The sequence below is a fragment of the Sus scrofa genome, unplaced genomic scaffold (genome assembly GCF_000003025.6).
Source record: "Sus scrofa isolate TJ Tabasco breed Duroc unplaced genomic scaffold, Sscrofa11.1 Contig53, whole genome shotgun sequence".
Taxonomy (NCBI): Eukaryota; Metazoa; Chordata; class Mammalia; order Artiodactyla; family Suidae; genus Sus; species Sus scrofa.
The window spans coordinates 32,039-47,914 of NW_018085237.1; the positions used below are offsets into that span (position 1 = coordinate 32,039).

At 38.6% G+C, this 15,876-nt stretch overlaps 2 pseudogenes; both read right to left on the minus strand.

The window, feature by feature from the left end:
• Positions 1–537: 537 nt before the first annotated feature.
• Positions 538–1,488, minus strand: LOC110258904 (annotated as a pseudogene).
• A 12,763-nt stretch (positions 1,489–14,251) lies between these two features.
• Positions 14,252–15,203, minus strand: LOC110258901 (annotated as a pseudogene).
• Positions 15,204–15,876: the final 673 nt, after the last annotated feature.

Genomic DNA, 15,876 nt, shown 5'->3' on the forward strand with positions numbered 1-15,876 from the left:
ACAGGTCTTTTGTTTTCCAAGTCTGTTCTTTTTTCTCGTTGACGTTCTGTGCTTACAGCCCCCCCCATCCCAACCTCAGGAAACTTAGTTTTCACTGTTTTAGAGGATTTGTATCAGAACATCTCAGATCTATGTCATCTTCCATGTAGCTTTTCATTCATACAGCATATACTTTTGAATGCACAGTATGTAACGATCATGGTTTTAAATACTAGAAAACAGCCTTACTTCACAGAGGACTCTCATTCTTTAAAGACATTGGCAAATGGGGAAATGGGGAGGAGAAAATCATGGTGCTGAGTATGATCATGCTGAGCTTCTGAGTTTAATGAGATTTCTTTGTCTTTGATATTTTAGAAAATTATGCTTATGGACTTTTCAAACCAATAAAGTAAGAGTGATTTTAAAATATCTTACTTCTATAGACCATTTTATTCTCTCATTTGCTCCTCCAAAAACATCCCTGTGAGGTTATTATTGCCTTCCCTGTGCAGATGAGAACATTGAAGATCATCCACCTTGTATTGTTACTTCCAACTATTTACCTTTTGCTTCCCAGAAAATCCACCTGCCCCACAGTTTCTTCTTTACATTTTTTACTTCTGCATTTCTCAGTGTATAAATCATGGGGTTTAACATAGGGGTGATGATGGTATAAAACAAAGCCACCATCTTATCCTCTGAAAAGGTAGTTTCAGGACACATATACATGAATGTACAGGGACCAAAAAAGATGATGACCACAGCAATGTGGGAGCCTCAGGTGGAAAGAGCTTTGTGCCTGCCTTCTGCTGACGGCTTTCTCAGGTACACCAGGATAAAGATGTAGGAGATTATCAAGATAACAAAGCTCACCAGAGTGATGATACCACTGTTGGCTATCACAACAACACCAACGACGTATGTGTCTGCGCAGGCAAGTTTCAGCAGAGGGTGAATATCACAGAAGTAGTGATCGATCTCATTGGGCCCACAGAAGGGTAGTTGGACTACTAGAGCCACTTGGATAATTGAGTGCAAGAACCCACCTAACCAGGTCCCCAGCAACATTTTATTGCATCTCTCTCTGTCCATGATGGTCATATAGTGTAGGGGTTTACAGATAGCCACATAACGATCATAGGCCATTACAGTAAGGATGAAGATCTCAGTGCAACCCAAGAAGTGTGCTGCAAAGAGCTGCAACATGCACCCATCATAGGAGATCGTTTTGGTCTTGGCCAATAAGTCAACAATCATCTTAGGAGCTATGACTGAAGAGTAACAAACGTCCACAAAAGACAGGTAGTTGAGAAAGAAATACATTGGGGACTTGAAAAGTTTGCCCACATAAACTGTGAGCATGATGAGCAGGTTTCCCAGAAGGATGACAGAGGAGAAGAAAGAAAACACCATGAAACACACTTTCTCAACCTTGAGGTTCTGAGAAAGACCCCAGAAAACAAATTCAGTTACATCATTTATCTTCTCCATGGAGTTACTCTAGAAGGCCAAATTCCCAAGGGATCATTAACTTATGTGAAAGAAAAATATAACAAAGACCACCAACATTTATGTATAACTCAAAACAAATGAAATGAATCAGCAGAATAGTTAAAAATGGAGAAAAAAATAAAAGGTGCTTCCAGCAGGTTGACTTGTATAACAAAAAAATTGAAATCCATATTCTGATCATCTTACTTCAGAATGATAGTCTAGTCATTTACATCTGATGAGGAAACAGAGTCTAGAGAAATAAACTCCTCTAAGCACACACCTAACCCTGAGTTCACCTCCCTCGTCTTTCATTAAGGTTCTTTCCTTTGTTTCTAACAATTTACTTCTTTCTAATCCTTCAAAGGCACTCAACCTAAATTTGAGATACCTTTTGAGTTGGAGGATATGGTAATGTCTATATTTTGAAAAAATGATCTTATTCTCATAAAATTTTAAAATGATAATTTCTGTTTAGTTATTACTAAATACTGTCTATATTCGAGCCTATCTTACACTTAACCTACTGTTTTGTACTTCCCACTCCCTGAGATCTGCAGTGCCCTTCACCACTGCTCCCCACTGGCAACCACTAATTTGTTCTCTAGATTTTTGTTATATTTTCTGGTTTGTTTATTTTTCATATTTCACATATAAGTGATACTGTATTTGTTTTTCTCTAACTTTTAAAATTTAGCATCTTATTTTGTATGCAGAAGTCAAAACACTCCTGACATTTTCCCTTCTGAATACTGCCATGAGGTTTCAATTAGTTGGGACTTGATAACCATGCAGATGCTTCTCCTTTGAAAACTCTGATCTTTGCATGCATGAATTTTTGATACCCTATTTAATATAAAGATTTTGTGGTCAAGAAGTGGTGTGGAGTAGCAGAAGGTAAATCAAAATTATACAAATCTGGATTCTTAGATATGGTTGCTGTATCTCTAAATAAATCCTTTAGCTTCCTTGGGGCTTCTGTTATTCCATTTGCAAAATAAGAAAGTTTATATAATATTATCTGCTATTTCTACTATGGAATCATAAATTCTTTGAGTTTGGAAAACCATCAGACTCTGAAAAGGAGGCAGAAACAAAGGAAGTGAAAGCAATAAAAAAAACCTGCTGGAGATACACCAGGAGCTGTTGGATCTGCAATGAAAGAAAGGGAAATTTCATCTTCAAACTGTGTTTCAGGATTCCCCAGGAATTGCTTTGCCTTGGTATTTTAAACATTCCACATTAGACTCTTGCTTTTTTTTTTTTTTTTCTTTTGGACGGCACCCATGGCATACAGAGGTTCTCAGGCTAGGGGTTGAATCAGAGCTGTAGCTGCCAGCCTACACCACAACCACACTGGATCCGAGCTTCATTTGTGACCTACACCACAGCTCATGGCAATGCCAGATCCTTAACCCACTTAGCGAGACTAGGGATCAAACCCACAACCTCATGGTTCCTAGTTGCATTTGTTTCCACTGTGCCACGACCTGAACTCCCACATTCATCTCTTAATGTAAAGAAATAAATAAGTTGGGGGGGAAAGAAACGACTCTGCTCTTAATCTCACCACTCTTTCATCACTTGGTGAAAGTTTAAACACTCTAGTGAGGTCACTGAAAAGTATGTGTGGAAAGGGGTTTGGGACATAGTTTTGATTAAATGGGCTCAGAAGTGACTCTTCAAACCAAGGTACAGATGTTAACAATTCCTTTAGTTCTGGGCTGGGGTAGAATTGCATGCTGTCTTAGGTAAGCATCAGGAATTGTGTCCACCTGAGAACACATTCCAGAGATCTGTCAAGTTCAAGTTCAGGGCTTACAGTCCCTATTGAACCCTGGGCTCTCCTCTATCTTCTGTAGCAATGTTGGGCCTGGCTTTTCTAGCTAATGGGAAACTACAGGGCTGTGTTTCCTCAGATCTGTATGTTAGACTTATATTAGTCTATTTAATTGTATTACTCTATTTAATTATATTAGTGTCTTCTCTTATATAAGACAAAATAATGATAAGAATAAGGTAATAATAATAATTCAAAATCACACTCAAACACATTCCCTTGTTTTACATGCTTATATAACCCTTTTGCTTTTCCTCCTGAACTGCAGAAAATATACTATTCCCCACTGAGAGAGCCTTTCCTTTTAAGAGAGCTCAAATCATAGCAGTTTTTGACAACTGTAAATAATGTTCCTTGGTTCTCATCTAGAAACTGTGCATTTAAACACAAGCCTAACAATTGTGCCTCCATTGTCCATTCTCTAATGTCCATGAGAAAGTCCTCTTTCTCCATGAATCAATACCTTCCTCCCCTTTCTGAGCATTTCAACATGATAATGCCTCACTTTCCTTTGAAATTCTGGCATTTTCTTACTCATAATCAGGAATAGACCCTCCCATAGGCTTGTATGGATGCACTTCATTATCTTATCATCATCCACAAAATTATAATTATACAGTATTTTGAAATTATATCACAAGCAATCAAATATAGATATTTGATTAAATCCTCTTTGTCCACAAAATTTAATACTATTTTTAGAAGAAAAAATATCTCACCAGTATTGCCCAGGGCTTGAGTTTTGCTTTATTTTTCTCTCTCTTCTGATAATTTGGGTGTGCTTTTCCAAAATAAAGTTAAGAGTGATGCCTTAAGAATTGCTTTGTGAATAATTAATTTCAAAGAATATCTGACCAAAAAAACTCAAAGTTTGGTAGAAGTCATGTCTTTGTTGCTCCCAGTCTGTTTCTCACCAGCTGAAACCTATCATTTCACAGTACTTTTGGCAACAAATACTGTTTACTCTACTTCTTGTTGGGTCACTTTAAAGAGAGTGATATAAAAGGTTAATGACCCTGGGGAAAGTCTTCCCCCAAAGTCTCCCTCCATAATCAGAACCACTTTAGAGAATTGACAATGAGATTTAATTTCCAGGTGACTTTTCAATTTGTTTAAAACAAACAAAAAAAATACATGTATGGAATTCCTACTCTAGTGCAGCAGAAATGATCTGACTAGGAACCATGTAGTTGTGGGTTCAATCCCTGGCCTCACTTAGTGGGTTAAAGATCTGGCATTGCCTTGAGCTGTGGTGTAGGTTGCAGACGTGGCTGGAATCTAGCATTCCTGTGGCTGTGGGGCAGGCCAGCAGCTACAGCTCCGATGAGACCCCTAACCTGGGAACCTCCATATGCCATGGGTGCAGCCTTAAAAACACAAAAGACAAAAAAAGTAAAAAGTTAAAAAAAACCTGTAAACTTTTTTTTAATTAGCTAAATCTAAAAACCAGTTAATAGTTGCATTTGGAACCATAATATTAATCCAGAGCTCTTTAGTAAACAGAGGTATGTAATTGTTTTATGATTATTTATCTTGTTCATTGAAATGATATGCATATGTATTTGCATATATTTCATATAATTTGTTTATTTAATATAACATATATATTGCAAAAATCTCTTTTTGGAGGTATTTCTCTATTGAATTTTAATCATCCTGCTTTTTTAGAAGTTCCATTTGATTGGAACAGAGTGGACTCCATAGTACTATTGGGGTTCACTGTGTTTCTTTTTAGTTGAGTCGCTGCTGATTTCTGAAGAAATTAGTGGGAAAAAGTTCCCTCCCAGCCCATACCTGGAATGAATCATAGTGCAGCCTTTCATTTTTTTTTCACCTTTATCAAAAGTGTATACCTTTAAGGCTGACTCTTGACCACTAATATTTTTTCTTATTCCTTTCACATTCCTACCCTTTCCTTTCCCCTCATTAATGTTTTATTTTCTTTCTCCTCCCTGCCTTCACCTCCCCCCTCCCTTCTTTTTAATACAATGTCCAAAAAGAAACTGTTTTATACTTTGAGAGGGAATTTACAAGCTGCCCACCACAGATGCTTTCTTGATTTCATTGGACCTTCTAATAGAGAGTATGCTTTCCTTTTCCAAACAATCTAAATAACTAGGAAAGGGAAAGATAGATTCATCCACTTCCCTTCCCTACTGGTTAGAAGTTTATACGTGATATTATTACGGACTCTTTGAGTTGGGTTCAGTTTAAACGCAAAGGGAAGCTTTGTTCTTTTATTATTGTTATTATTATTATTTCTTTTTAAGGCTGCACCTGTGGCATATGGAAGTTTCCAGGCTAGAGGTGGAATTGGAGCTGTAGCTGCCAGCCTATGCCACATCTACAGCAACTCAGGATCCAGGTTTCCTTTGCGACCTCCACCACAGCTCAAGGCAACACTAGATCCTCAACCCACTTAGCAAGGCCAGGGATCGAAGGATATCCTCAAGGATACTTATCGGGTACTACCACTGAGTCACAACTGGAACTCTGGAAGCTTTATTCTTTGATCAAGGAACAGAGATGCATGCAGTTCCTATAGTCCTCAGTGGTAACAAACCTGAATAGTATCCAGGAGGAGGTGGGTTTGATCCATCGGCTTGCTCAGTGGGTTAAGTATCCAGCATTGCTGTGAGCTTTGGTAGGTTGCAGATGCAGTTGAGATCTGGCGTTGCTGTGGCTGTGGTGTAGGCCGGCAGCTACAGCTCCGATTGGACTCCTAGCCTTGGAACCTTCATATGCCCTGGTGTGGCCCTAAAAAGACAAAAAAACAAAACAAAACAAAAAAACAGAGAGGCACGCTGTGGTTTCCTAGTGCACAGGTTCGTCCTGACAGACAGGCAGTGGGCGGGGTTCTCAAGGAGGGTGAAGGCAGTGGATGGGGTTCTCCTCAGCAGGGAGGGGAGGGTGAGGAGTTCTCATCAGCATGGGGAGGGGAGGGGGCGGAGTTCATGAGGCCAGGACCTATGAGCAGCTCAGGCTCCAGGGCTCAGGGCTGGGCGCAGCACTTCTCCCCAGGCCGCTCCGCTATCTTGGATTGCAGTGTCATACCCAGTGCTTCATTCAGCACAAGGTCACTGGGCTGAGGTGTGGTGAGGCCATTTCGCAGGAGGAGCTCCAGTCCAAAGCACCACACTCTGCAAGTGGGCAAGGAAAACTGGTCTACGCACAAAGGCAATGGAAAAGGTGAGCCTGCATTTTATTAGCAGAATCCGTTTTTATTTATCAAGAGTTGTTAAAGGGCTTTGCTGGTGACAGATGCCTCTCTGCTTTCTGTCCTGCTGAGTTGGTTGGGGCAGGCAGCATGTAATTTAAATATTATGTGAGAGCTTTCACGATTTCTTCTACCTGGAAGGCAGATTTGAGTGGTTTCACTTCAGGAATGTTAAGGTGTCCCTTCTCTTGGGCTTGGGCAATAGGTCTACCCTACAGGAGTTCAAATGCATTTAACTGTAACTTATCGCTTGGGGCTAACTGCCTGCAGAGCAGATTAATCAGAAGCAACTTGACCCAGTTTTCTAGTTTTTAGGTAGCTTGGCTAAGGCCCCTTTCAAGGTCTGATTGGATCTACTTTCTCTGATGACTGAGGTCCATTTTATTTACAGGGAACTCATTATCCTTTTGTCACTTGAGACAAAAATGCTGGATTATTATCCCTTTGTAGGGACCTTGGAGCCCAAACCTGGGGATTATTTCAGTAAATCCTGAGCCACTTCAGCTGCCATTTCAATTCTAGCAGGAAATCCTTCTACACACCCAGAAAATGTGCCATAGCCCCAGAGACCCCTGAAATTCCCCAGGACTCTCGGCATGACAGTAAAATCAACCTGCCAGTTTTCTCCAGCATATTTCCCTCTGACCTGAAGGGGCCTTATGTAGGGACCTCTCAGGGATCTGATGTGGGGGTTGTTCATTGTGCAGATGGGGCACGTCTCCACTATCTGACTGATTGTACTTTCCATGCCAGGATTTACCATGACCTCAATTAATCATTACATAAGACTGGAGGTCAGAATGTCATCTACATACTGGAAGAGGGATCCTACTCCAGATATGGCTCTTTTAGGTCTTTAGCTAATTTTCCTCAGAGATTGTGAGGGGGTCTGTAGCTAATTTTCCTCCTGAGTTTTGAACCCTGGGGCAGGACTGGTGAACAGTATTATTGTTTTTGTTGTGTTTAAGTTCTGCCACTCAAAGGCAAACATTTCTTATGATTCTGGGGCTAATGGGATACAAAAGAAGTCATCTTTTAAATTTAACACAGAATACAGGTCCATGTATATGACAGAGTGGTTATCAGGGTGTAGGGATTAGAGACTCCTTAATGTATATTCTTAGTGGCTTCATTGACTGGCCTGAGGTCCTGTCCCATCCAGAATTCTCCATTGGGTTTCTCCATGGGCAGAGTGAGGGTATTACAGGCTGATTGTGAAATGGTCTGATAAAGCACTGGTCAGTTAAGTTCTGTAACAGGTTCAATGTTCAAAAAAGACCTCCTGACAGAGTACATACTGTTTTATATTGGGCCAGTTTTCCATTGATGAATCATGGGAGTACCTCCTATAGCTCATCCCACCTGTCTCTGGGTCCAGACCTTGAGATTTACTCCAGTGAGGTTGGTCCTCAGCCATTCACATTATCATCTTGTGCCCTTTGTCCATCAACGGGGACACCAGTCTCTGTCTTGTCTTTCATTAGGTGGACAGTACACCCAGTTTTTGAAGATATCTCTTCTTAGCAGAAGTATAGGGCATTTGGATAATTACAGGAAGGAATTTATAGGCATATTTCCATCTGATTTACATTCTAATGGCACTATGAACACCTATTTTGAGGCCTTGCCTGCTACCCACATAATTTTATAACTCTGGTGAGCAAGTTTGCCTGATCTGGTGTTCAGAATTGAGTAGGTGGCATGGACATGGACTAAGAATTTGAAAGGCCTTTACCTTATGAACCATGTCAGCCAGGGCTTCTCAGAGGTCAATTGGAGTGACAACTTAGTAGCCCTTGGCTCCACCATTATTCATCTGTTTGGACCATCTGCCTTTGAGGGTAGTGTCTGGGATCTGCCATTTCCAACCCCTCAGGGGCTGCGAGGACATTCTCTATTCCAGGGTCCTTCTTGTTTGCATATGGTGCACTGATGGTCCTAGTTTCCTTGGTTTGCAATCCCTCAGTGGAGGCTGGGTGTCACCCACAGAGTTGAGAGTCTCCATGGGTGGTTAGTCCAGATTCCTGTGCCAACTGGTTTACTTGGAGGGCAACAGTCCGAGGTGGACTTGGAGAAGGGCTCCAAGCCAAGTGCTAGATGCTCTAATAGAGTTAATATAGCTTGCACTGAGGTTTCCATTGAGGATACTACTAAGTGGTATCATAGAAGTCCATGACCATATGCAACATATGTTTGTTGTATGGGTCAGACCAGGTAATTAGATGATAAAATTATGGAGAACCAGAATCCTTCAAATCTTTTAGAGTTGCTTTTATCCTTGAAATTCATTTTAAATGTGATTTTATTTCGATTTTATAATTTGTCTGTGATGTAGGGGATCTTATAGAATAATATACATAAGTTTTTTTTCAGATGCTGTGTGTACATATGTTCAATTGATCTATTCAAAGTAGGGAAATAATTTTAAGATGCATTCATTGACTTTCCAAACCTACTCTGAGACAGTCTTGCATCAAAACTTAATTTATGATGTGGCTTTCAGAAGCCTTCACTCTAGCTGGAAGATTATGATATTATTTCAGGTGACAGATTAGATATTGCATTCAGTCATTCTCAGGAAGGTTTGAGTATTCATTCCCCTTTCCTCAACACATAGTTCCTTTGGAAAACTGATCTCTTGTAAACCTGTCCTCTCTCCAGGAAGCTCATGCACCTGCATGTAATTTGCTATAACCCATAAGTTCTCCAAGCTCCATGAAAATTGCAACCTGTGGAGGTTGCCAAAATATTGAGCCTCAGGTTCCCGTTCAAAATCCAGAATATCTTTACCAGAATTGAGTTCTTCCCACCACATAAATCTAACAGTTTCAAGGTCCATTCCTCCAAAGTGCTCTCCTAGCTCACACAAGCTCATATTAATGAAGTACTGCAAATACATTTGGGGTGTAGGCTATTTCCTTCCATATTCAGAGCTTTAGTTGTGTTATGCTGAACTTTGAGTCTATATATTGGTCTGGAGATGACAAAGATTGCAGCATCTGATTTTGAGAAGGGAACATCTGAACATCTGTTTTTCGAGAATCCTGTTTCAGGTGAGGTGCATTCTCCAAGGAGCACTTATTTTGTAGCAAGGGTAAAGGAAGGACTCTGCTAATCCAAAGCTTCAGAGAATTTGAAGGTTTAGGGTCTCAATTTTCTCCCCCTGAGGCACCCTGGACACATGGGACTCCAAGAGCACATAGGATCTTTGTCCCTGACTGTGCTCTGTGCTTGGCTCCTGGATCAGATTCCATGGAAATATTTCTTAGATTAGAAGCAGGTGACCTTTCTCAAGCTGTTTGTTTCCTGAAAACCCAATTTCTGAGTCTTTATGTATGACTCATATAAATTAAATTATAGAATACAATGGTGACTAGTTGAAATTTTAATCATGACAAGTAGGGATTTAAAGTCACTCTAATGTAGTAATTATTAATAGAACATTGACATGTCTTCCATTTAGGGATGGAATATTATTTATTTATTTATTTTTGGCTGCAGCTGTGGATTTATTAGTTCCTGGGCAATGGGTCCAGGGATCAAATGTGAGGCACTCCTGGGAAAGATTCCCCTGGTGGCTTAGTGGATTAAAAATCTGGCATTGTCACTGCTGTGGTGCAGGTTGGATCCCTGGTCCAGCAACTCCTGCAGGATGCATGCAGCCAAAAAAAAAAAAAAGAAAAAGCTTCTAATGTAAGCTACTGTATGGTCTTTTATTTTCGTAGAAATGATTACTAGATTTACTATTTTTAACAGCTTTATTAGGCTATAGCTCATATAGTATATAATTCACTCATTTGAGGTGTATATGGTTTTTAGTATAGATGTCTATGCAACCATCAACACTATCTAATTTTACAATATATTTGTCACCTCCAAGGAATTGCATACTCATTAGCAGTCACTCCTCATTCCTTTCTACCACTGTTACTGGCAGCCCTAGTCAAGTATTAGTTTATAAATATTTTCTTTTCTGGACATTTCATAAAAAAAGAGGTCATATGACATGTTCTCTTCTGCAACATGCTTCTTTCGCTTAGCAAAGTGTTTCTACAGTTTCATTCACTGTGTGGTAAGAATCAGTATTTCTTTCCCTTTTTTTGGTCTTTTGTCTTTTTAGGGCTGCATTTCATTAATAACATAGATTTTAGTACAAAAGTTTTCCATTTTGGTTAAGTCCAATGTAACTATTAAAAGTTACTACTGTGTACCATTTTTTTTTTCTTTTTAGGGCCCTACCTATGGCATATGGAGGTTCCCAGACTAGGGTCAAATCAGAGCTATAGCTGCCGGCCTACACTATAGCCACAGAAATGCCAGATCCTTAACCCACTGAAGAAGGCCAGGGATTGAACCCTCATTCTCATGGATACTAGTCAGGTTCATTTCTGCACAGCTACTGCTGTGTACCAGTTTTCAATAACATTTCTATATATCTTTTATCCATGGGAATGTGATTTTTAATGACAGTTGTCATTCTGCTTTTTTCTCTAGAAATGATCACTAGATTTGACAAGCATTTTTTCTACTGAGACTTGGACACAGTAAGTTTGTTTTACAATAGAATTCTTTCTCTGAGCTAGATATTGCAAACAATGCAATGTATATATTTTAAGCATATGGTTAGATGAGTTAGATGAGTTTTGATCAATGCATTCACGTAACTGTCATGCCCCTTTTTCAGTCAACTGACTGCAACCATAGTTCTGATCTGTATCACTCTTTTAGTTTTGCCTATTCTAGTACTTCATAGAAATTGAATCATAGCATTTACTCATTCGTGAATGTATTCCATTTCTGAGATTCATCATGCTGAGATGAACCTCACTCATCCATTACTTTTCTTTCCTGATGATTCTTCTCTTATGTGTATTCTGATAACTTCTGTCTTTTAAATGCAGCATATTTGCATATAATGGGATTGTTAATTTTTTTTCTTTTTGTCTTTTTAGGGCAACACCTTCAGCATATGGAGGTGCTAAGGCTAGGGGTTGAATTGGAGCTGCAGCCGCCAGCTATGCCACAGCCACAGCAACACCAGATCCGAGCTGCATCTTCAACCTACACCACAGCTCATGGCAATGCCAGATCCTTAACCCACTAAGCAAGTGCCAGGGATCCAACCTGCAACCTCATGGTTCCTAGTTGGATTCATTTCCACTGCATCACGATGGGAACTCCTTCATTTTTGGATTTAAATTCATCCTATTGAAGTTTACTTTTTCATTGTTCCCTTTATAACATATGTTCTTTCTTTCCTCTGTTCTTTTGAGATGAGTAGGTTTTTTGTTTGTTTGTTTGTTTACTATTACATTCTATCTTCTCTCATGACATCTTTTTTTTTAATGGCTTTTTTTTTTATATAAAGAGGAGTTTTAGGTTCACAGCAAAATTGAGCAGCAGATACAGATATCCCATGTGTGCCCTGTCTGTCCCATTAAGGCACTGCCTTCCCCATTAGTAACAACCCACAGAGGGATACATTTGTTCACTTGATGAAGTTACATTGACACATCACTATCAGCCAAAGCCCCAAGTTTACATTAGAGTTGACTCTTGGTGTTGTGCATCACATGGATATGGACAAATATATAATGACACACATGTAATATCCATCATTATAGAACAATACAGAATAGTTTCCCTGCTTTACCTGTTCGTCCCTTCCTCCACTTTACCCCTTGGCAACCACTGAACTTTTTACTGTCTCCATAGTTTTGTCATTTCCAGAATGACATACAATGGCTGTCATACAGTATGTAGCATTTTCGGACTGGTTTATTTTACTTAATAAAATGCACATAAGTTTTTTTTGTATCTTTTTATGGCTTGATAGTTCATTTCTTTTTTTAGCATTGAATAATATTCATTTGTCTGGATATTCCAGTTTGTCTATTCACTCACTGAAGGATATCTTAATTGTTTCCAAATGTTGGCAATTAAGAATAAAATTGCTATAAAATGAATGCAGATATTTGTATGGATAGAAGTCTTTAATGCATTTGGGTAAATGCCAAGGAGGGTGATTGCAGGATGGAATTCATAATTTATACCCATGATATAAGTATTGCTGTTTCAAAGCATAAGATCCTCCTCTGAGTATTTAATTATTTACTTTAATCAGTTAATATCAACTGCTTACACTCTCTACTTCCAGAGAAGTATATCACCCTTAATATAAACATATTACCCTTAATTTGGGTGATACATTTTTAATTTTGCAGTAATAATAAGTGAATATTAAAACAAAATAGTAATTATTTCTCTTGTATATTTTCAAGAGAAACTTATACGACCCTCAAATTCAGAAAGGATCAAATTAGAAACGTAAATTTTACCAAAAGAATAAGTATATACCCAATAGTCAAAGCCTTCCTAAAGTCAAAGAAAAAAAAATCAGAAGTAGAATTATATCTCCATATTCTGGCACTGTTAGAAGGACCTAGGGGAACATATGGTAAGAATTCAAATTATAATGCCAAAAGGGTGAACATTTGTTCTTTACAACATTAAGATTCTGTATTATTTGAATATGGTACTTTCTGCTGAGTCAGGAAGAGCAATAAGTTGAAGGTCCATGATCTGACAGATGTGACCAAAGTGTCTAATAAACAACGCTATTTGAAAGAGATCAGTCAGGCTATTTGGGAGAGCCTGTCAGGCTGCGGATGTAAGCATTTTAAAGTGTAAATAGGGAAGTTTTGTCTGGCTATATGCCGAAGAATGAGATTGCTGGGTCATATGGTTCTATGTGTAGATTTCTAAGGTACCTCCTTACTGATCTCCATAGTGGTTGTACCAGCTTACATTCCCACCAACAGTGCAGGAGAGTTCCCTTTTCTCCACACTCCCTCCAGCATTCATTATGTGTGGACTTATTAATGATGGCCTTTCTGACTGGTGTAAGGTGGTATCTCATGGTAGTTTTGATTTGCATTTCTGTAATAATCAGGGATGTTGAGCATTTTTTCATGTGCTTGTTGGGCGTCTGTATATCTTCTTTGGAGAAAAGTCTATTCAGTTCTTTTGCCCATTTTTCCATTGGGTTGTTGACTTTTTTGCTGTTGTTTGTATGTTGTTTGTATATTTTAGCTGTGTAGCACTGGGAACTATGTCTAGTCACTTATGATGGAGCATGATAATGTGAGAAAAAAGAATGTATACATGTATGTGTAACTGGGTCACCATGCTGTACAGTAGAAAAAAATGTTTTGGGGAAATAACAATTGATTACAATTTTTGTCTAGATACTCATGTTGCAACAGAAGAAAGAGTGGGGGAAAAACTGTAATTGCATTGTATACATGTAAGGATAACCTGACCCCCCTGCTGTACAGTGGGAAAATAAAAAAAAAATAAAAAATTAAAAAAACCTAATTACAGAAAAAAAGTGTAAATAACTATAAACAGAGAAGACCATAAGTCAACATGGGGGTAGTAAAAACAGATCAAAACCATTGTTAGGCAGGCAAGAGGGGCAGAGACACAGTAGTGAAAAACATCCAAGGCAACGGATCTGCATTCCTGTTTATACCTGGTGCTAATTCTCTACATAAAATTGACTGGACACTAATCAGGATATGTGTTTACAGTGTTTATTTTCCTGAAGGAAACTAATACCAATTCCTATGAAAGGATTATATTAACACCACAGTATGAAATGTTATTCTCTAGGGATTTTGAGCTCAATCTAAACTATGAAGAAAACTTTGAAACTTCACTCATCTTTTGACATCTGAGATCAGCTTCTTGCTCCATAGCATCCTCATGGCATTTTTCACTTCTGCATCCTCAGTGTATAAATCAGAGGGTTGATCAAAGGTGTTCCAATTGTATAAAGCACAGCTATCATCTTATCCGTGGAGAAGTAGTTGCAGGGCATGTGTATATAAATATGCAAGGACCAAAGAACAAGATGACCACCATGATGTGGGAGATGCAGGTGGAGAGGGCTTTTTTCCTCCCTTCTGCACTGTGGTCTCTCAAAGAATACAAGATGATGACATAGGAGAACATCAGCATGACAAAACTCACTGTACAGATGGCCCCACTGTTGGACACTAAGTGTAGGATGGTTACGTAGGTGTCTGTATAGGCAAATTCAGCAAAGACTCCAGGAAACAAAAACAGTGATCGATCACATTGGGACTTCAGAAAGGTAAATTAAAGGCTAGAAAATCCTGAGCTGAAAAGTGCACAAAGGATCTGACCCAGCCCACAGGCATCAGCACACCACAGACTCGGTGGCTTATGATGGTCATGTAGCACAGGGGCTTACAGATGGCCACATAGTGGTCAACAGCCATGAGGATAAAGATGAAGATCGCCAGGTAGCCAAATACATTGGATGAAAAGGCTTGGATCATGCTCTCACTGAAAGATAGTGGTCTTCTTCATGAGGGCATCCACAATCATTCTATGGGCTATGGAAGTAAAGAGGATGGTATCAAATAAGGATAAGTGGAAAAGGAAGAAATGTATTCAACTCCCAGCTGGTATTGATGGTAGTAATAATGAGCAGGTTCCCCAGTAATGTCCCCAAACAGAAAATCAAGAAAGTGACAAACACGATTTTCTTCCTAAGAGGATCCTGTGCCAACCCAAGTAGAATGAACTCAGTCACATTATTGTTCAGCCGCATGATTTCATAAATGAGGAGAAAGGATGAGTGAAATGGATTATCTACAAAAAAATAAATTACTGTATGTTGTGATATATGATATTATGAAATATTTTAAGTAAATTTTGCTTATTTATTATTTGCTTATTTATTAGGTATATTCTAGATATGGCTTCCTAATAATGTATATGTTTGTTTCTTCTTAATAATAACACTTTGTTCCTCAATTTGCAATGAGCATTTCATAGGGTCATTGTGAATCTCATATAAGCTTGTGAATATTTAACTTTCCTATAAAACTATTTAAACACAATCCCTTGTTAGATTTGACATGATTCTTATTAATTCTGTGTCTACATAGTTACTGCATATGGCCCCATTTTGTTATTTCCTTTGTTATCTTTTGGCCATATTCAGTAAATGCTGAATGGGACATGTTTTGCATTGTGCATCTCTCATCATTTAGTATATATTTTACTGCCCTTCTTGGTTTGTGATATAATGTCATACACCAATATTAGCACCTTCAAGAATATCTTATTTATACATTCATTTATACTTTTCATATTTGTTATATATATTTATTAAATAGCATGTTATTTATAAATATAGATATGCTCTATATCTTCAGTATGAACTCTCTCCCAGCTACTCCACCTTGAAAAGACGAAAGACATATTGCCTTCAAACAATCTGTTGCACTTTCACACGTTTATATTTAATCCT